The 21,319-nt window shown below is 36.4% G+C and overlaps 1 long non-coding RNA gene across 1 annotated transcript; it reads left to right on the forward strand.

The window, feature by feature from the left end:
• Positions 1–916: 916 nt before the first annotated feature.
• LOC132114212 (uncharacterized) lies at positions 917–19,612 on the forward strand. The gene is made up of 2 exons (XR_009425260.1): positions 917–1,042; positions 19,318–19,612. It is a non-coding gene; the product is annotated as an uncharacterized LOC132114212 (long non-coding RNA).
• Positions 19,613–21,319: the final 1,707 nt, after the last annotated feature.

Here is a 21,319-nt window from a genome sequence, read left to right on the forward strand (position 1 = left end):
GCGACTCAGAGACTCCACGCGGGCACCACGTTGGAGACCACTGGACTACATCAAATATGGTGATGTTTGGTCACGTGGCACATGAGAACTAGTGAGGTTTGATGTTAGTTGATACTTGGAGCTTGTTTTACCATATGCATGCATTGAGTATGTATTAATTTCACGCTACTTTTATGTCCTTTTTGGAACTTGAAAGTTTTGGGTCCTGCTGACTTTTTATAATATGGACAAAAACTGCAGAACAATATTATTTTGTGTTTGTACAGGATTGGAATGAGATTTAGCTGAGTTAATGATGAGAGAATTTTTATTTTTTGGATGAACTGCATTTTTAACAGTCAATTATGATAAATTGATTTGTGAGTTTTAATTTAGTGTATTTAATGACAATTAGGTTTGCTTGCGTCCTCAAAGCACCCAATTCAGTGTTTTCAGGCTTGGACTAAATGCATGCAAATTATTGACCACAATGGTATGTACAGCTGCACCTGCGCAGCCCGCTTCTTTCATGTGTAACCCTTGATCCCATCACCACACCACGTCACACCACTTCACACTGGCATTGTCGTCCCAAAAAAGACATGCCCTCTTTGCTGCCATGTCCAGAATGACGGATGCTACATTTACGCCAGCCTGTTCAGTGCAGCTTTGCAACGTTTGGAGGGCCGGAGGAGAAGGCAAAAGCAAACAGTCCGTTTCATCGCTTTTCTTTTGGGCCTTTTCTGTTTATTGTGAGCCGAGTGTGTAATGTGGTGGTGAAGGGTGGGGGGAGAGCGGGGAAGCAGTATGTGGGTAAAGAACCTGATTGCTTTAATCTCAGTGTTGTGCGGTTTTGGCCTTTCATGGGGCACTGAGGCTGTGTGATTCAGAGCTCTGGCCCCAGCTCCTCTCACCCGCTCATTGTTCTCTGCAGAAAATCAATTCTCTTGAAGACCCCTCCTTAATCCCGTTTTTCGCCGGCCACAAAGGCCACTTGTGTGCGACCCCGCTGGACTATGGACTGGGATGATGTGGATGTCTGCTCGGATTCCAGCCCTTTCAGGTACTGCCGGCTCGCCTTACTTTATAGTGCCAAGTATAGGACTCGACAGGAAGACATTTGTGATCATAATTTACTGTGGAGTGCTGTCCGGCCCCTCCCCCTTTAGCTCACCCCACGCCCCCAGAATAGTTTTAATTAGGCCCGACAACCACAGAGAGGAGGGATCAGTCTGCAACAATGACTGTCCCTATGAACAGAGGACACACTGACCAGAGCCTTTACTCTGCAGAGAAGCAGAGAATCAAATTATTATGCATTTCATAACAGTCATGCATAGGGAAGAACTAAATGAAGCACAATCAACTCAGGATTCAGAGGTATATGGGTTAATGTTGTATAATGTGTTCAGTATAAAAAAAAAGGAAGTGTCAAGTTCTTAAAAATGTACACCTTGTTGTACATGTTAGTTTTCTGTGGTTTAAATGAAGTGTACCTAAAATGCAGTGTAGTATAGTTGTCAAGTTGCTAAGTAATGAGATATGTCCCTTACACCTTGAGCATTTGAGCGTACACATCTTAATAATTTTTGTTAATAATTCATGCAATAAAAATCAATCAAACAAACAAACAACAACAACAAAAAAAACAATTCAACCTTTTTTCAAGGTAAAAAGCATTTTTACAAACATCAAAAATTAACGATTTATAAATATCTTAACTTTTTTTTGAGGAGTGGGGGTTGGACCACATTTTCCATTCTGAACGAACTGTCCCTTGTCATAAAAAGGTCAAACTATCTGATATTTTAAAAGACTTATTGACCTCGACACAGACTGCAGGCCTCTGCAGTTTCCTGTTGTCTCACATTTATTATGCAGGTGCTCGTATGTTAGCTGGACCACATTTTTCAAATATTAATTAGTTTTGTTAAAATATTGATTTCTATAATAATAATAATAATACTATATATTTCCAAACTATTTGAGATTTTTCTTTTCAAGGAGGTATTTTTATAAAAAGTTTACAATTATAATGCAGTCTTTCTCTACACAACAAAAAAAGATATTGTTACATTATTGATACCTATATGCACACAGCAAAAGCAGCACACATTTTTTTCACATAGAACAATATATAGTGCCCTCCATGATTTGAGGATATCAGTACATCCGTTTTTGATGAAATAGCTAGAAGTCAGTTCTTTCTATATATTCCCAAATTGTCCAGGGATCAAAACCCCGGTTTGACTGCTGGGAAAACAGAAACCAAACATCCAAACGGCTATCAACAAACCCCCAGGCCCTCAAGGTGCATCTTGTTCATGTTTCAGGTAGAATTTTAGATGTCCTCATGCCTGTTAACTTCATGTTGGATGAGAGCATTCTTCACCTGTCAGGTACGGCCTTTGGACTGGGCCTGACATCTGATGATCTTTATATGGAATTCATATAGTACATCAAAACCTGCTCCGGCTCTGTGACTGTTGGACTTTATCAGTCGGCTTTGATGAGGAATTTCTAGCACTCTCCAAAGAGTTGGCAAAGAACACATCATCACAGCACCCATCTCTCTTAATTACAGTCAGTTATATCTCTAAAAGCAAAAGCAAAATAAACCTGATCAAGAAGACAAAGGAGTAAGTCTGTGGAGGAGGTTTCATTACCCTTCCCTCTCTTTACCTTTCTATGTGTTTCTCGCTGAAAGGGAACAAAGACGGAACCCTACCGACTGAAAACTAGCAGAACAGTGAAACAACAGGACACAACTGATCACTCATGCATGGTTGGGATTAGGATAAAAGTATAAAGAGCGTGGAGAAGAAAGAGCACGACAAAAGGGGACTGACTAACTTTTTTCTCTTTCTTTTGATGTGAAAGGAATCAAAAAAGGAAGGTCTGGCCATATGAAAAGATAGAGAAAGAGATTAACAAATAGAAGCAGTCCTTTTTAGCCTCGCTACGCTTCCACTTCTACTTCTTTTAACCAAAAACATGAAAGGCAGGACTAAGGTCTCTAGCAACCAAACCCTCGGAAGAAGTTGTTACCAGAACTTTTCATCTCGAATCATCATATTTAACTTGAGCCGTGCATTTGTGCAAATCAACCTCCATGGGAATTTTGCCATAGCACAAGCAGCGTTTATTGTGATTCCGGTTGACCAACTGGCTTGTGAAGTCTTCAATGACACACCAGCTAACAAGACAGCCATCCTTTCAGCCCCTGCCTGTACTAAGTGGAAATAATCCAGAAATACTTTGCACATCTAGTCTGCTTTGGCCTTCATCCAAATTGCACTCTATTCTTTTTAATCTCCCTTAATAAAAAGGAGGGGATAAGAGAGAGATTAACATCTGTGCCTTTTTTCCTCTGCCATGTTTGAGTGCACAAATGCGAATGAGGGGAGGTAGTGACTAGCCCCTCTTTGACGTTGGCATCACTGAAAGGTCTGCAAGGCGACTATGCTCGGGGAACTTCACAGATAGGTGCTCTAAAGGGAAAGTGGTGGAGCGTTTGGGTGTGTCAAGAGCTCTTCATTAAGGATATGTTTAGCAGGTCAAGCTCTCTACAGCCTTTAAAATATTGCTTGTTAAATGTTCTACTTGTGGTTTATTGCTCTAGAGCTCTGTAAGAGGCAGTTGCTAATAGCGTAGTTTAACAGATGCTCCTCGCAACGCAATGCACTTGTGGGCTCTCCTAAACGCTCTGATATGATGCAGCTGTTTCGTTTTAGTGCTGGGATTTGTGTGAGTTTCTCAGTGGCAGACAGTGATTCTAACTACGCCTGAAGCTACGTGCTCATTAGCGTCTCAGTGTCATAGTGGACTTAGCCATTATTCAGTAGTAGACACACATTCTGTTCTGCGCTGAGGCCAAATGCAATAATACATGCACATTGCTCGTCAGCAACAAGGATCGCAACATGAATTTTTAAACAACACACTCTAAGGTTTACTACGAATTACAAATACACACGTTTCATCCACTACTTTGTAGACTTGGCTCACTGCCTGGCACAAAAGGAATCATTCAGCCAGCAGCTTACTTTTAAAGACACATTTTATGGCACTAAAGACGTTGCTTGTGATTAGATTGGATTTTTTTGAAAGATGTCAGACTGTAAGTACAGTATTATCCCTCTGTTGGCAGTTGTAATGCCTTTAATGAGTAATGTTATGAGTAATTATGTTTAACATTTATCAGTAGTATAGCATCACCTTGTTTTAATGTTTGTTTTAACTCCTCCATTGGTATTAAACACATGCTGCTCTTGTTTATTGACGTATACAAGTATGCAGTTATCTGATGAATCATGTGCTAGATTATTTCTGCCCCAGCAATGATCATTTCCAACTATTCAAAGTTTTATTTCAGTCACTTTAAAAATCTGTCTTGTTTGGAAGCTTCTTTTAAATTACTAGGTAATTTGTTAGATATCTCAAATCGTACATTTATTTCTTGTTACATTTGATATTATGAGAAATTAAATTGCACTTGCAAGATATGAAGTCACATTGAAAGTTGTGATTATAATGAACAAAGTTGTGATTGAGAAATATAAACTGTGAGATATAAAGTAGGGATACCCTTATGAAACAAAAATAATATATATAATATAATATATAATATATTAGGCATATATTCTTATATATATGTATTTTTTCCAATATATTGCAATATATTGAAAGCGGCAATCATTTGTATATTTTGCAATATATTATATAATATATGTATCATCAATATATTCTTAAATGTATTCAAATATATAATATATTAGAAAATAAGAAGGGAAAATAATATATTACAATATATCACAATATATTTTTAGAAATATATTGGTAAATATATTTTCCTTTCGTAAGGGTACACAATATATTAGTACTGATATCAGTTATGGGCACTTTAAAAAAAATCTATATCGCATGCAAGTTATTCTTTAAGAGACTTTTAATTTAGGTTAATAATTGTATTCTTAAGCAAATCTCACATAAATATCAGTTTTCATTCGGTACATTGTGTTGTGATGCCTAAATTCACTTGTAGCATTTAAAATAAAGTATTTTAGTGTTTATATTATACCGTTTATGTCAGGACTGGACAGCCCTGATTTATGTACTATATACTTAAAAATAATAATAAACTTAGTATAGAATTTTATATCATCCGGTTATCTGACACTATTTATAATATCATTGAATCAATAAATTAAAGTCGCAATGTGAGATATGCAGGTCCAAAATATATATAATTAAATCACAGTTGTGAGATATAAAGCAATATATTAAAAATTATCTCTTTATTTTTGTTTAACCTTAGGTGGAAATAGGCTTTAGGATCTTTGTAAATTCACAATTTGACTTATTATAATTACTTTAATGCACTTCAGTGCTATTTAATTTCAAGATTTATACAGTAACAGTATATTTTAAAAGTGTATTGTAAAAACAGTATATTTTAACAGTGTATATACATTGTTCTGCACAGAACCTTATCAGTCACTATGGCTACTCATTTTTCACGTGTTTGTGTAATTCCCAGGATGCAGTTATAATGTAGCTGTTTGTCTCCAGTCTGTTTGCTAAGGAGTGACATACTGCATACCTCATCATGGCACATCAGTCCTGGGGGTCTATGCCAAAACAGCTAGTGTCTCAATAACCCCGTCAACCTGTGAAAGGTAATTCTGAGAAAATGAGAGGGAGAAGGGCCAGGTTAAAGAGGCATCTAATGAAGTTACTGTCACTCATGGGCCTGGGGCTGCCACATGGGTGGAAAATTGCGGGAAAAGAAGCTGAGTGGTCTGGTCACTGGGGTCTCAGCTAAAGGGGGTCCCTCCTCAAGGGCCGTTGTGTGGGAGGTGCTTTTGGCAAAAGCCGTCGTATACATGTTGTGCTTTGTTCTAAACTCAGCAAGATTTTAGCCAGTCGAGGTAAGACTGCAGACTTAAACAACTTTAATGACATTATAAAGATGGACTGTTACTGCTAGTGATGGAAGACCCCATTATTTTACTGCCTTACCATTTTCTAAGCATTCAGGTGAGGTGAGCTTTGAGTTGGTGAAAAGGGGTCTAGATGTCATCTAAATTAGTGGTTCTGATCTGGTTTGGTTTCAGGATCTATGTTTTACATTGGACATTGAGTTTAAGCCACAGTACAATACAGTAACAACATTGTTTATTATATACTGTAAATGTTAACAAAGTTGTCTATAAATGAAATCGGAAATCTGATCATATCACCATGAGGTGCACTGGTCCAACAATACAGTATGTGATTAACATGACATGACGACTGAATAGAAAAGTTTGTGGTTGGTAATATTTTACTCATAATAAGTCTCTTAGGCTTACCAAAGATGCATTAATTTGATTTTATATATATATATATATATATATATATATATATATATGAAATATTATTCAAATTTAAAATAACAGTTTCCTGTTTTAATTTATTTTAAACTGTCATTTATTTCTTTGATGACAGTTGAATTTTCTGCTGTTATAACTTCAGTGTCACTGATTGGGTGCACAGGGGACATTTCTAATTATTGTCTTGAAAACAGCTGAGCTGCTTAATATTTTGTGTGAACCGTGATAGTATTTAAATGGTTCCTTAATGAATAAAAAGCTCAAGAGAACAGCATTTTGAAATAGAACTTATGTCTTTACTTTCACTTTTGATCCGTTTAATGCGTCCTTGCTGAATTAATGTCTTTTCTTTCTTTCTTGCAAAAAAAAAAAAAAGAAACAACCTCTTGAATGGTAGTGTATATAAACTTGTTTTAGCATATAAATATTGCATTACATCAATTAGACAGCTAAAATTGTGAAAATACAGTTTGTTGATTGGACTTTTAAACATTATCATTGTTTTTCCTGTCCATGAACAAATTAGAACTGTGAGACACCATTTCACTAATCTAGATCATTGTTGCTGATGTAATAATAGATAAGTTGTTGTGATAGTGTAGTTTGTAGTTAACATGTCTTGTCTAAATAGCTGCAATGATTCATCAAAGCTAAACACGTTTCTATTTATACACAATTACTATTGTTATTCTAAGTTGTATAAGACACACTCCCTCTGAAGCTTAGTAGCCAGAGCACTACAGCTCTTCCTCTCTGGGGTCCAGTTAATCAACTCTAAGCAAATATGTCTGCTGAAGCGTGAAAGCCCCATTGCTCACTCTCTTCACAACAATCCTCTGTCTCTTCCACACATCTACTACCACATCGGCCACCCTACCAGCGTGTAGTACAGATCGACGATTACTTTACTGAGCGAATCTGAGCGCTCAAGCAATTTCAGCTTTCAGTCATGTCAGGTTAGTATCACTGCGAGTTCTCATGTTTAATGCTATGACATATGCTAGTACTGGTGTTTTTGCCTCACTGGTATCCCAGCTAAGCTTTCTAATCCAAAATCATTTAGGGAGTGCAATCTATTGTTATAGGGATGGTGATCTGTAACCTCCTACCTAGTAAAGATTATCTTTCACTCGGGTCTCCCAGACAAACAAAAACAAGAGCACAAAAGGGAGAGGGTGTGTGCGAGGGTGTTGTGGGCAGATGGGTCACATGCAGTCCTTTGAGAGTGTCCCCTATCAACCCCATTCACCAGGCCCAATAAAACTGACAGCATGCTTAAACACCTGACACGAGAAAAGAGGAAAAAACAAAGACGAGAAGAGGCAAGAACAATGATAAAAATAAATAAGACAGCCCTCGGTGACTGATGTGTAAAGGCTATGGCTGACATCTTAGTGACCATTAATAAATGTGGCTGTGGTCACAAAGGGCGAGACTAAAAAGGGAGAAAAGAGGCGAAAGAGAAAACAGTGAACGTTGCCTCCAGCTCTAAATTCCAATGCTTATTCATCAGGGAGGATGGAGCTTGCTTGGCCCATTTTTTAAATGCCGCTCGCTCTTGGACCCCCTTTAAGGTCTTTGTTTGTCTTTTGGAGTCCATGAGAAAAGTCAATTATATTTCAACAACCATGCTTAGTTAACATCACCATGCAAATCTTAAAGGGTACCATTACTCTAAATCATAGGTTGGAGGGGGCGAGAAGTTGCTGCTGCTCTTCGGGCCTTTAAAGCGAGTAAGACGTTACGCACTGGGACTGCACATCAAAAAGAGAGATGCGTGGAAATATAAACACAAGTAGGAAATTAAAAACCCATGTTTATGCAACCCCGGTTTTCCTTTCCTGAGGATTCCACACATGCCTCCAATTGATCGGAGCAGAGAGACCACACAAAAAAAGGCAAAAAACAATGCTGAAACCTCAAAACTTCATCAAATATATTGTAAATTGCAGAGAGCAAGGGGAGTGAAGAAATATTTAAAAAGCAAAGTAATAATGTAAATTAGCAAAAGACATTGAAACACACACAAGATGAACAGGTTACGCCATCTCAAGATGGATTTCTAATTACAGAGTGTCATGACATCTTGTGTAGTTCATAGCAACACATTATTCACTTACGTATAATTACATAAACTCAAACTATATGTACCACAAACCAACTATTAGAGGTGATTTGCAGAAGTGATTGTAGCAACCTTTGCAGAATTGTTTGTTTAGCTTAAGCACATAGGTTACAATTATAAGTTGTTTGAGTAAAAGCTTCTGGCAGATGCTTAAAGCAACAGTTCTACCAAAATTGAGAATTCTATATTTATTTGCTCACCTTTATGTTGTTCCAAACATGTATGAACCTCTTTCTTCTGTGGAACATACAAAAGGTATTTTGAGACATGGTTCATCATTTATTTTGACCATTCAGGGAAAATCAATGGTAACAAAAACTATTAAGTAGATTCTCATCATAATATCCTCTTTTGTGTTCTGCAGAAGAAAGAAAAGAGAAGAAGGAAGGAAGGAGGGAGGGAAAGAAGGAAGGATTGATTGATTGATTGATTTGATTGAATTGATTGAATTGATTGAATTGATTGAATTGATTGAATTGATTGAATTGATTGATTGATTGATTGATTGATTGATTGGAACAAAATGAGGCTGAGTATATGATGAAATAAATTAAATTGTTGGGTGAATTATGCCCTTTTCACATTGTTTTCTCATTGAATTCTATAGAAGCAGCATTTTTAGTTCCCCAAAGAACCTTTCAGCATGCAGTTCCTAAAAGAATTGTTTTTTTCCTAATGTGAACAAAATTTTAATGATATAAAGAACATTTTGTGAAATGGAAAGGTTCCATAAAGGTTCCTCATGGAACCGTAGAAGCCAGTAAAGTGCCTTTTTTTAAAGAGTGTATTCCTTAAAGTGTAATAGTATGTAAGTATAAATGAAAATAACCAAGAGAATTGCTAAATATTAAGAATCCAATTTGTTAAAATAAACGATATACTGTACATTTTATGCTTGGTAGTGAAGGGCTCCTGCATAAAAACCTGAGTCCCAATCTGAACAGAGACATCTTAAAGTTGAGTCAAAAATAAATGGAGTGCCACTCCCTTTGAGAGCTTGCTATAAATCAGATTGAAGCCATACAGCTCTGTGGAGAGCTCCTCGGTCGGGCGTCAGAGTAAACTGTGCTGAATCCATCTGTGCAATCTCATTGTCGTTATGTCCCTGCTGTTATCGGAGCCGTAAATCATCCAAACAAACTTTAACGTCTGCACATCCACTGTCTGCTTACAGAAACACATGCTCTAGATGTTGCCAGCGTGTCTCTCAGAAGCACTTGTAAAGTGCATCTGTTTACAGGTCTGTGAGTCTGAGGTGCAACTTTCAGTTGTGACTGACTCTCTGGCATTGATTACACAATTACACCATGTAATCCCACTGTCATTGATTCAGCACAACCAGTGTTATTGTGTTGAATCAATATAAACAAACACAGGTAAGTCAACCACACTTTAATTTGTTAATTTAGTTAACTAATTTCTCACACGTGATGATGGCAGAATAACATTTACCTACTGCGTAGATACACTGGTATGTGCTGAGTGTTGGTAAAATATTCACCCTATAATGTATTTGGGAACTGATGTGTGTTAATCTGGCTGATAGACTGTGCTTTTCTGTGATTCTGTGCTGAGATATGCCTGGCTTCTTCTTTGATCTGGTGCACTCACCAGGATGAAATAGATTACAGGGTTTGTGAAATCAAAATACATCACAAATAGATTCTGGGTGCAAATGCTCAGGATGAAAATGAACTGGAAAAACTGCATATCACCAGTCATTTAGGTAAACATAGCCTTCATAATTAAAGGTTCAGCTGAGCATTGTTTTAACAGTTAAAGTATTGTATGATATTTGCAGCAGTGGATATAAATTAATCGTCAAACACTGAGCAAAGATGTTTAAACTCAAGAAAAGTATTTTTTTAAATCTAATTTAATGCATTTTATGTGTTTGAGAAGCATTGCTTTTGTATCATTAATTTTTATTTATTTTTCTCTTTCATTAATGTCAGTAAGCAGTTATGATGCTGTTGTATTGAATTAGTAATCTTTGTCATTCAAAATTATTCTTGAATGCATGCCTTTGGGAAGCCAAGGTCAGATTAATTATGCTTTATTCAGTGTTTGTATCCACAACAAGTGTGGATTAGAGCAGTTATCTCAAGCAGCTACATGTTGAGATGTGGAGGAAGTCTCACCGCGCAGGTGTCGTAGTGCACCAGACAGACACGAGGGGTCAAAGTTTGCTAGGGACACAGGGAACCCTGCAGAGAACAAGCATGTGCTATTGTCCCATGACCCAGGACGTGCTTGTGGCAGAGATGTGGCCTCTGTGTCTAGTCTCGGCACTCATGGCTGTTGTACTTCAGAGAAGAGCAGAGCCTTGAGAGTAGACAGACTGACAAGTCGTGCTGTTTCTCAGTAGCTAGTTGCGCCCTCTTTTGGTTTGTACAAGTTATGGTAGAAATGTGTTGTGTCGAATCACTGTCCTTTTGCTTTTCATTGTTTCTCTGCTTAAAAGATGACATTTAAATTTGAAATGGAAATGTGTTCAGAATTTCATCGGTTATTTTGTATATTTTCACAAGAAGATTAAATACCGATCACTTAATTACAATGCTGTTAAGAAAATGAAAGAGTGTTTGAGTGTAGTATTTTGTTCACTGACTGTGATGATTTGCCAGCTTGTTTTATCCATAATGTAGGCAGTTACAAACTGACTTGAAAATGGATTGACATCCCTCTCGTACCCTTAAGTCATGTGAATTTGGGTCAGGCCTACTGAGTGTTTCTGTCTTTGGGGGGGGGGGGGGGGCTTTTTGTAGTCATAATAATTATACATAAATATTTCAATACAACAGCATCATTGGTATAAATGAGTGCATCAGAATATTAACCAGCTTCTTTGCTTATTAATTAAAATGATTGAATTTTTGTTTACATTTAGGTATATTTAGTTTATATACAGTATATGGTTTTTGTTTTATGTTTTGGTTTGCTTGTTGTGTTTAGATGTATTTGAAAACTCACTTGTATGACACGGATGGTCATGCGATCTCAAAATGGCAGTGTCATGATGTCATAAAATGGCTTTTTCTAAGAGAAAATCTTCAGCTTGTTTGAATATAAATAATTTTAATGATATTTCACTAGTGCTTCTTTTGCATAAAACTTTAAAACCTTTTAATACAGTCTCCAGGAGGAATGTTCAAGAAGCATCAAGATCAGACAATGACACGCTGAAAGTTTGCATCTCCATTTAACTGAAACACTCTAGCAGGGGGTAAAATTCCTACATATAAATCACATTCCTGCTTATATTAAATGTTATTAACTTTTATTCTGCATTGGGCCCGGAATAAAAGCGTGCTAAGTGAACCTGTGTTTCTACAAATAGTTTGTAGCTAGAAAACAACAGGTTACATTTATCATTATAAGTCGGCACCGTGTGACGCACCATCTCCTAGCGTGCATGTTACTGCATTTTCAGAAGAAATGTTTAATGTGGAGACAGAGATATTATTCAAATCTAATGCCCTTCTTCGCTCAGGATAAGAGCTTGATTTTAAATCTGACAGGTTAGAGAGGAGGTGGAGGTTCTTTGTTCCCCGATTCCACTCTGCACACGAGGCTTTCAGAGCTTAGTCTATTTGAGCATGCAACAGTTTAAAGCTGCTATCAATCAGCATGGGGTCCCAGAGTGAGCAAAATGAGAGAGCAGGAGGGAGAGAATGAGAGAGGCTGATATAGAAGGAAAGAAGTTATCGCACTGTTTATTCAAAGCTGACATGAGACAAACTTGTTACTGTGTTTCGTTCCTGTTCATGCTTGTCAGAAGCGCTGTGAGTAGTGGAGGGAGAGATGTAAGAGGGAGTGGAAACCAGCGCAGGTTTCAGGCAACTTTGACACCCCAACTAAAAATGAGAGCCTTCATTCGAGCCCCTTAGCTGTCTTACTCTCATCAGGAGTGCGGGGGAGTGGCAGACACACTTTTTTTTCTCTAAACTCTGAGCTTATTTTAAGTTAAAGATGACAAAACCTGCTGGCATCGCTGGAGTGTGTTTACTTCGGTGAGCTCTAAACTCCAAGCAGATGGTCACCTGGATTCATTTTTTCCATTTAGTAATCTCATCATGTAATTAAGAACCTCCGGCCCATAAGATTTGGGTGCCAGTCACCTCATTTAAAGACATCTTGGCTTGTTCATGTCAGTGTTCACATGGAGGCCGTCAGTTTGAATGATTTCCTTATATTCATGTGTAGTTGTGTAGACCGATATAGACATGCCAAATTGCCAAACCTTTCAGCCTTAGTAAAATAAAAATATATTCTACTTTACCCATAGTTTCTGACAAATAACGATAGTAAAACAGCTGTTGTTGAAACTGTAAAAACATAATATATTGACATTAAATTTCAGTTGATTATCTGTCACAAAAATTTTTTACTGTCCACATCTGCAAAAAAATGTTTGTCAGCAGATGTTTAGGAACGTGATGTAGTCGTTTTTGTTGCCAAGTAGTGTTTTTGTTGAAAATTACACCCAAGTGGCTTCTAGCTCTATCATAGAGAACAGCAGGGGCTACATATTAAAAAATCAGAAGTATTTTTTTTTGCCCAAATTTGACAAACTAATAAATAAATATATATATTTTTTATTTATTTATTTATTATTATTATTATTATTATTATTATTATTATTTACTGAAAATAGGTCCAACATTACCTGAAGATATATTTTGGAATATTCTGGACTCCTAAACTGAGAGTATTTATTTTTACTTTCATCCTTCATATTAATGAATTCATATTGAAAATATTATGTTGCTATATCTGTCAAACTACAACAAAATTAGTATGTTTTCAAGGCATGCAATAAAAATGTGATGATTAGTTAAAATGGTGAACTTTCCATGAGATTTTAATGCCACATAGACTATTGATTTTGTCCCCTCACTTAACACTAGCACAAAATTGCTAATATAATCAATAATTTATATATTATATTATATTATATTATATTATATTATAGTTTTCAATGACACAGAAGTTTGACTTAATGTCCCCTCACGGATGAACACTAGAGGGCGCCAAGAGAACATCTCTTTCCCGAGATTTAGTCCTTGTGTTGAATGTTGAAGATGCCTTATGTTGCATGAGGTTGGACACACTTGTGCTTTCCAAGTTTCCATAAATGAGGACTGACAGTCATAGTAACTTCTAGATATAGAAGTTACAGTCATAGAAACTTCTAAAGGAATGTTAATGGATTGCTAATGCAATTTCTAAGAGGGTATGCATATCAAAAGAACCACACAGAAATCCTCTATGAACTGAAATTCTGAAAAAAAGATGGTAATTTTAAATTAACTATTTAAATAGTGTTTGATTCCCAGACGATTTTTGTTTGATTTATTTAGGATTAGTTCAAAATTATAAAATTCCAATTAGCAATACATTAGCATTAGCCACACATTTTGATGGATTCAGTGCTTGCATGCAGATCCATGAGTGTCTTTTTTGTCTTAAGAGGGAATTTATCACTGTGCTCTGGAAGTATATTCTTGTTTTCATGTGCACTTCACTTCAGTCCTGCGTTTTTAACAGTGATGACGGCAGTAGATTGTAAATCACGGTCTGTCTGCACAAGTGTAAAGCAAGTATACGCAGCCTCTCAGACATATATTTATGTCCTAATCACGGGTACTTGATTCCACTTTGAAGAATATGTTCTGTGAGACATCTATAATATTCAGACCCGAGAACAGATCTGAATACACACACACACAGGCTTAGATCTACTGGTTCAGTGTAGAGCTGTATGGTGTAGATAATTTCCACTGACTTCAATGCAAAAATTGCTTCGGATTTAACAGCATTTTCACCATCAGTGTTCATTTGAATCTGAGCATGTGTTTAGTGTTTTAATAGAGCAGCAGCAGTGCTGGTCTCAGCGAGGAGGGGACTCAGTTAATCTCATGCACTCTTATTAATTACCCCTCCGTAAGCCTCAGGGCTTTCACACATATCAGGGAGCACACCCACTCAAATTTAATTGAATGTACGCTAATGGGATGGGATCAGAATCAGGTCTATTAAAGCTGATCAGAGTTAACAGGATAGTTAGGCTTGTCTGAGACGTGTCTAGTTTTGGTACGAGATCTTGTTTTGTGGATTTTAAAACCACTGTTTGCTAAACTGTTGTGTGGTTTTATGGCCTAGACTGCTGAAGTTGATATTGCAATTTCAGAACCTCAGAGGCAATAAGGGCTCTGTTATTTGTCTGAAGTTCTTCAGTGCAGGTTAATGTTGTCATCGGGGATTTTAAGAGATGTATGATGGCGCACTTGGGTACTGCTTTTATTTGGTTTAATAACAGACCTGCAGTGTATGGAACCTGATTTCAAGAGGGTTTTTAGTATAAGTAAGATGGATTATAGGGAGTCCAATGGGGATGTAAAACCGCAGATTTAATAAATAAAAAAAGGGCCTCCATAGGACGGTGGGCATAAGTTCGTCTTAATATAAATAATGAAAAACAATAATAATAATAATATTATTAAGACTTTAGTAATGAGCTGTCAAAGTTAATGTTAAACCTAAACATTCAATTGTTTATTAATTATATATTTTAAGTTAAGTTTTAAACTATAAGCCTGTTTGTTTTAATTTAATATTTTATACATCTGGAATTATTCTAATTGTGGATAGAAAAAGTCATTTTTATACATTTATGTTCTCCATATAATACAATTTATACTATAATAATAATTTATTTTGGCTGTAGTGCATTGACAATATAAATGATAATTATTTATAATTAAATGTTTAATATATACATTTTATTTGTGTAATTATTTAATTACTAGTACAATAGGGTTCCTTGAGGGGTTAAACCAAATCATCTAGATTTAAGGCTTCAGTGTCCTCCATGCTTCTGAGCACTGCCTTGGCTTATTCTTTTCAACCTGCTCTTCAAAACCTATTTGGTGTAGAATATCTCCCCTGAGCCGCCCTGCCAGTGGCCGCAGTCCTCCATTTATAAGCCTGTGTTCTCCTGCTTTCCTGTACTGCCATAGTGCTGAATGTCTCTTACTCTGCTGCTATTCAGCCTTTCTGCAGCACTACCCCACTAATGTTATTTTCCATGGCTAAAAACCATAAAAGCAACCCTAAGTACTTCAGTGGTGAACATATGCTAACAAAAGTGAAGCTGTAATTACTTTATTGATTGTGTGGAATGCATCCATGCACTCTTTTACCTGCAGAAACAACCAGTTCTTCTCATGCACTTTCTATTACTGTGTCCATGTTATCTGTATAATTCAGTATGTGTATACTTAAGTGTACTGATTAACAACAACAAGCAGCACCAGAAGCTTATTGTGTACTTTGTTCATCAGTTTTAGTAACTTAGTTCATATGTAAATACGTTGTCAGTTCTTTAATGTTAAATGTGACCTTGTTTTTCTCCATCTTTATGTACATAGTGTATTGCAGCAGATTTGTTGAACACCTATGAATCTACCACTGATTTTAGATACACCATATCAGATTTTCACATTTAAAGGCACAATATGTAATTTTTCTGCTTTAAAAATAGCAGAAATCACTATATCTATGTTATACATTTTTTTTTAGTTGTGTACTTACAATATCCCAACAGTTTCCACAAACTTTCAAATTCGGAGAAAATTATAGTTTAATTAGAAGACACGGCACCGTTTCTTTATTTCCGTTTTGTCGCCCGTCTATGGCGTCATATAACCTTTGACCCCTCTAGTTTATCTAACTTCCTGCGGAACCGCCAAATACAAAGGTGAACAGAAGCAAAGACGAGACGAAGAAGAAAAAGTAGTAGCTAGCCTTGATCGAGACTATTATATTTTATATTTATATTGTTTGTATTAGTATTTATACCTCAATCAATAACTTAGTTATGGATCATGATTATGCTTTGCCTGCACGTTCTGTGAAGCGCAAACGTACGGGTGAAATAAATGACCCGAGAAGGTTTTGGGACAAGAGAAGAAACAAGACACGGGTAAATATTGGAGCTGCATTTCCAAGATAGAGAGAGCTTCGTGACAAGCTGAAACTACAGAGAGATGTTTGCATTCTAATAAACAGGTATGCATCCATTCAGCTAACTGTATCTATCCGTATATTTTGTGAAACAATGATGTCTTGTGTAAAACGCAGACGGACTAGCTCTCATGTATAGTATAATGTAAATCCACATTTGTTCTATATCTAGCTGGATTAAGTAGCTTCAAATGCAGTTCACTATCTTGTTCGATATCATAGTATAAACGTAATTATTAACGAAAGGCGACCGTGTTTTTTAACATATATTACTACTAGCTAGATGGAATATTGATTTGATAGGGGTCTGATAATTCATATATCTCTGCGTTTGAAAAGACGTGATTGTCAAAATACTAAGTTAGAATGAGTGCAGAATGTGGGGAGCAACAGAGCGTGTGTTCCAATGAAAAGAACTCCCATGAGCCCACGCTCTTTCCCGACGTCATCAAAGTACGTCTTATGTTATTATTTTGATTGAGTGACCCCTGGTGGCCAAAAATCACATACTGTACGTTTAACACTGTTTCTAATTTTATATAACTGTTCCATTTTATCTTCATCTTTAGCATTGCAGGTGAAGAAGATCAGTTTGCACCTTATGTTGTACGCTTAAAATTAGTCTTAAAATGGCAGCTTTCTCAACCTCCAAAGTGTCCAGCTTCCTCCTTGTCTGTTCTGGCAGACAGAAACTGGCTCTCTTTCTGCTTGATGTCAAAAATGCATCTAAAAGCCTCTAAAATGTCCATCAACGCTCTCCAGTCTGCCACCATCAATGAGATCAATGCTCAAAGATGGTGAATATACTGTAATTCATGTACCTATAAACACATCCACACACACTACAGATGTTTATTTCATCCTTCCAGCCATCGTATTGATCTTTGTGTAAATTAACATCTGCACTGACCTGTTTCCTGTCTGTTTGTTCCTTTATCATAATAGCCACATTATTAATTGTTGACTCTTATGGTTTGACACAAGGCCAGCAGTCTACTTTAAATCAGCATGTCGAGCAGACTTCATCTGACCAAGAGGTGGCAGTGTAGCTCTCAGGATCCCACATGGCAGACCCTCCTGTCGCTGTAAAAGATCTAAAAATCTATAACATATCAGATCAGTTATAATTGAATTTATCTGTCTGACTGATATATTTATACCTTCTCCTTTGTGTCTCATGGGGATTAAGCCGTTCAAATGGCAGAATGATTTGATTCCTTGGAGTTAAAGTAGGGTTTTTTTCCCTCTTTTATTTCATGTACGCAATGCCATGTCTGGACATGACTGTCAACATTGAAAGAGTGAAAAAATAACTTTCTCAAATAAAGCTGTCTATTTTCTGTTATGTTGAGCTTACACGGGTTGATTTCAGTGAAATGTTTGTTACGTAACAGAGATATAGAGGAGGATTGAGATATAAAAACAGTTGCTTATTCCATCTGACACACAAAGACAGACGTTAATAGCAGAGGGAGTTAGATGGTACTACATTTGTGAGATTACCATATCTTTATTGTTTTGCTAAAAATATTTCTAAATAAGTGACCCTTTCAAAAATAGCCTGCTGTGAAACTACAGAATGTTTTAGAAGGACCAGGACACTTTTAACTCTATCTCGTGTGGTACAGTGTTGACCCCTTTGTGAATAATGCATCTGCCTATCAGGCCTTCGACTGTTGGGAATGTGCCAAGTGATGGCCTGTGGCAGGGCCTTCTTCTCTGGTGATGTTGGAGATTGTGAGCAGTTTCATATTAGGCTGCCTGCCATTATGCACATGTTTGGATGTTCATCTCTTGCAGCAGCCCATTTCTTTACTGCATTTATTCATGTAGGGTAATGTTAATTTATAAATATGCTGTTGTTCAATAATTCATGCTTGTTCATAATACATGATCTAATGTATAATTTGAACTATTTTTATAAATGTATAAAATTTATTATTATATGTAGAATATACATTATTGTTCCTAGAATTTAGTTTGGTAAGATTTTATATATGAGCTAACTACTTTATTTAAAATAATTCTAAATATGATCTAAATATACAAAACATTAACAAATGTTATTACATGCTGTTAAATAAATTGCCCATAGTTCATGAACTAATGCATTAATTAACTAATTTTGACACAGAAATTTTATGTTTTTAAAGTAAGTCTTTTATGTTCACCAAGGCTGCATGTATTTAATAAAAAATACAGTAAAAATTATTGTATTTAAATTATTAGTTTAAAATAAATGTGAACGTACTTTTCAGCACCCATTACTAAAGTCTTCAGTGTCACATGATCTTTCAGAAATCATTCTAATATACTGATTTTTTGCTAAAGAACATTACTTATTATCAATGTTGAAAGCAGTTCTTAATATTTTTTTTATTTGTTTTAGGATATTTTGATGAATAGAACGTTCAAAAGAACAGTATTGATATCAAATGGAAATATTTTGTAATATATATGTCTGTACTGTCACTTCTGCTCAATTTAATGCATCCTTGCTGAAAAAAAATACTGACCACAAACTTTACTGAACAGTATGTAGAGTACAACATTAACCAACATAATAAATGTTATAAAAGTATTGTGTTCTAAGAACTACAAACTAACCATGACAGATTAACTTTGGCTTTGGCTAACATGCTGTTTATGGTTGTTATCAGCTGACATATAGAGGCCGTAGCATAAAAATGACCATTTTATGTATCCTTCACTTTCTCTTGTGAGCCCTCAGCTCTGTACTTGCCTCTCCTGCACATCACCATATAAATAAATAAAGCCAGCAGGTGATTTAGTGTGTCTGCTTATTTTCAGGAGAGCCTTTGAAGATGAAACAACTGCATTCCAAGTCCCAGTCGTCCTCCCTGGAGACATGCTTTCCAAAAGACTACAGCCAAAGCCAGCCTTGACATTTGCATAAATCCATCAGCGTCACCACGACAGCACTGACTCCTAGGTCGCCATCCGCCATCACATTTTGAAGAAAAAAAAGAAAAAATAGGCAGGAATGGTGAAAAAAAATCACAGCAAATGTTGTAAAACTTTTGCACTGCTATGTTGCAGTCAAATGATTACATTGGTCTCAAATAAGCGCTTTTCAGGCACAACATATATATATAAAAAAAAAAAAAAAAAAAAAAAACCAAGCCATGGCTTTGGTTATTGCCTTGAGTTTTGAGTTATTGCCATGACGTCTGTGTGAGATTGTTTATGTGTGAGAGAGTGCTGCTTGACGGAGGAGGCAGTGCATATGAATTCATCTGTCCAAGATTCATGAGTAAATGCTGTGGACAAGGCCATTGGCCTAACCTGGCTGTCGATTGTCTTAATTTCACTGGTGTCACTTTCGATTTAGCCGGCGGCTGAGATGAGAGTTAACTCTGCAGCCTGCACGCACACCACTCCACCTCCTGCTCTCTGGAGCTACAAGTCTGCAGGCTGCAACAGCAGGAACTGTATCAGAAGAGCTCATCATCAGACTGAACCGTTATAGTAGCTGGATCGTGCCGTTCTGTATTGATCCACACTTTTTGACACAATTAAACGTTTTTTTTTTTTTTTCATTGAGGTGCTGTGGAATCAGGATTAGAAATCAAATACATTACTTGTTACCTATGTCTCAGGCTTTCTCCTAACACCAGAGTTGCCCCTAGCAACTGACAAGTGAACATTCATGAGTTGCCACAAAACTAAAGCTGTTCCACCATCATTGTACTTCTGTTCAGAGTTCGGTTAGCTAACCATGCTGAGAAATCTGTGCATGGAATGATTTGTAATTGTACAATGCTGAATCTTGTACCAACCTCGGACTCAGACACAGGACAAGAGCCCTGTAATGCAACTGTCAAGACCATCTATCATAAATGAGCAGAACAAATGTGATATATTAAAAATAATAGGATTCATAAACAGATCTCCCTCTCTCTCTTTCTACCTTCAGAGTGTGTTCTGTTATGGACTACATGGGAGAGATGAGGAGATGGGATAAATGAAGGTTTAAGGTATAGGGGAAACCATGGATCAAATGTCAATAAATGCAGAATGAGAAGTCATGAAGGCATTTTATACAATATCTGGTTGGTTGGGGAACGGTGGAGTGTCGACCACATACAACACCCCATGGACCACCTACAAGCCATGTTTGGACAATTTAAATGTCAGTCAGATGGTCTTTTACTGTCTAAATATATTATTCTTAGCCAGTATAGGCTACAATGACTAGACTTGTACCAATGGAAATGCTACTGATTATCTCAAAAGTGGTCTTTGCTTTATGATGACTGATGTGATTGATATATAAATACTGTGCATAAATTGTGCTTATAAGTTTACATACCCCTTACAAAAAATAAATAAATAAATAAAATTGCATTCTTTTGTTATTCTTTACAGTGGATGTATGATGTTGAGATCCAGCTTTGCCACTCGGGACAGTTGATGCAGAATTCATAAAATGTCACAAACTTCTGATGCTTGAGGAGGCAAGGCGCAATATTAAAGGTATGTAAACTTTTAAACAGGACAAAAATGTAGTTTTTAGCTGTGGAATAGCTAAATATTGGTTATGCAGCTCCTATAGTGAGGAACTGCATAAAAAAATAAATGATCTAACTTATATAATCTAATTTATATAATATGATTTAATTTTTCTGTTTTTTATAATGTCCAGGTCTGAATTTTAAAATAGTACAGAATTGACAGATTCTGTAATGGGAATGCAAACTTATGATTCAAACTGTAATCGCTGTATTTTTACCGTAGGAGTGGCCTCAGAAATCTCCAGCCATGTCCAGTTAATTTAAGCTGTACAAAAACA

Source organism: Carassius carassius, chromosome 33 (genome assembly GCF_963082965.1).
Source record: "Carassius carassius chromosome 33, fCarCar2.1, whole genome shotgun sequence".
Lineage (NCBI taxonomy): Eukaryota > Metazoa > Chordata > Actinopteri > Cypriniformes > Cyprinidae > Carassius > Carassius carassius.